The sequence below is a fragment of the Poromitra crassiceps genome, assembly GCF_964638095.1.
Source record: "Poromitra crassiceps genome assembly, chromosome: 14".
NCBI classification, from domain to species: Eukaryota; Metazoa; Chordata; class Actinopteri; order Beryciformes; family Melamphaidae; genus Poromitra; species Poromitra crassiceps.
The window spans coordinates 26,479,710-26,481,792 of NC_139633.1; positions in this window are offsets into that span (position 1 = coordinate 26,479,710).

The window sequence follows — 2,083 nt, forward strand, 5'->3', positions numbered from 1 at the left end:
AGACCCAGCTGCTCCTGCGGGAGTCTGAAGTGCCAGTTGAGTCCGAATGACTTCACCACCACCACCACCAGAGTGACCTCTGTGCTCAATAACGACCCAGATTATGAAATGCAGTATGTACATGATACCCATGGCCTCGGCACGGGATGTCACCGAGGCTTGGCTTTGAAGACAGACATCACTCCGAGCCAACGTCCGCTCTCGAAAGAGTCGTGGACCCAGAGAGGCACAGACGCCTACTTCACCGTCTTGTGGAGGGTGGACAGGCTGCAGTTTCATAGACTGACTGGCGTGGGACTCAGACCATGTCGACAACTGGACAAAGTTAGAACAAGTGTTGTTGTAAACCAGAATCTATGGGACTATCCTATCTAATGGGGGGGGGGGGGGGGTCTCTAAATTTGCAATACCTTTGGATGGAAACCCACCTAGCTGAACATGATGCAGTCCAGATCTTAAAATATCTCACTCCTGCCGGGCGCTGAGCTGAGCACGCACAAAAATGACTCAAATCTCAAATCTGATGGGCTGCTAGTTGGTAATTACTCGATTGAACAGGCATCTAACCTTCAAAACAGCCCATAATGCAGAAAAAGCCTCCATTCCTCTGTTTCTGCTTTACATTCTCCCTCTCATCACTATTCACCTTATGTAGCCCCACCCACTTGACCCTGTTGGACAGGAAGTAATTGGCTGACCCCTGCGTTGGAACATAAGGTGAATAGATGTGGTGGATTCTGCAATGAGTGAGGTCGCTCTCAGGACGGATTAAAAATGCTGCATCGTAGCAAAAAAGAGAGCGCTGCTTGCCAGAGCTTCTTCGACACAACTTTGAAGCCAGCTGAGTTTTGTTCGCTGTGCATCATCAGCATCAAATCCTTGAGAGGAACACCTTTAGAGGTGAATTCAACTTTGAGAGCAATGTTTCTTGTGTTTCACTGAGTCAAACTGTTGATGTATTCATCTACATTAGGGATGCACGGAGGGCGATTGATTCAAGTTGGCCTCCACACTGGTGGTTGGTGTGTAAAACCTGAAGAATGCAAAGTGCTTTACGTTTGAAAAAAGCTCTGCATAAATGTAAGTATTAACTCTTACATTAGTCTATCAGTCCTCACTTCCGAGAAACAAGAACCATTCAAGCTGATTTAATTTTTCATTCAGGAGGATAATCGTGTGGTTCCGAAGGCAAAGTTTAGGAATTAGATGCTTGATTAGTGATTGCACGCTGCATCGTGCGCATTCTGGTTCTGTCTTGTTAAAAAGGTGAATGAATCGAGCGCTGTGCCAAAGCAGAGGACTCATGCATATCCTCCCCCGTGTTGTTACCCCATATTGAAAATCCTGCACACCACAACAGAGGCGCTGGAGTCTGATTCGCAGGGCTCACAGCACCATCCATCGGACAACAACATCACTATCGCTAAACCTCACCGGCACGCGGGCCGGTGGTCCACAGTGTAACAGTCATCATCCACACGGGCCGGACCACACAGTGTACAGTCATCATCGCTGTACCCAGATTAGAAGCATCAGACGAGGGGCCGGGCCGGTGGGCCGGCAGCTCCAGAGGCCTGCGGTCCCTCGGGTGATTGAGCCGATGCTCTGATGGAGAGGGTCATTACAAGAGAGGAGAGCATTAATAGTGCATGACGCTGGGATGTGGTGTGTGTGTGTGTGTGTGTGTGTGTGTGTGTGTGTGTGTGTGTGTGCGTGCGTGTGTGCGTGTGTGTGTGTGTGTGTGTGTGTGTGTGTGTGTGTGTGTGTGTGTGTGTGTGTGTGTGTGTGTGTGCATGACGCTGGGATGTGGTGTGAGCGGTGCCCATCCACGTGTCCTCACGTTTGATCCAAGTTTTCAGATAGGTTTGTTGAAACAGGGTTTTTTGATGACTTGCTTTCAATTGGCTAGTGGCCTATTATCAGATTGTCATGGATGCCAGTTAGAGTAACTGTCATCCATTTGGCTTTTGCAGGAAACTACTGCAAAACAAAATAGCAAACGTTCTATTGTTATGAGCCCAATCTTTTTTGTTTCACCAATAAAGAATGGTTGTACCATGTCAATGACCTTTCCATTTGATTC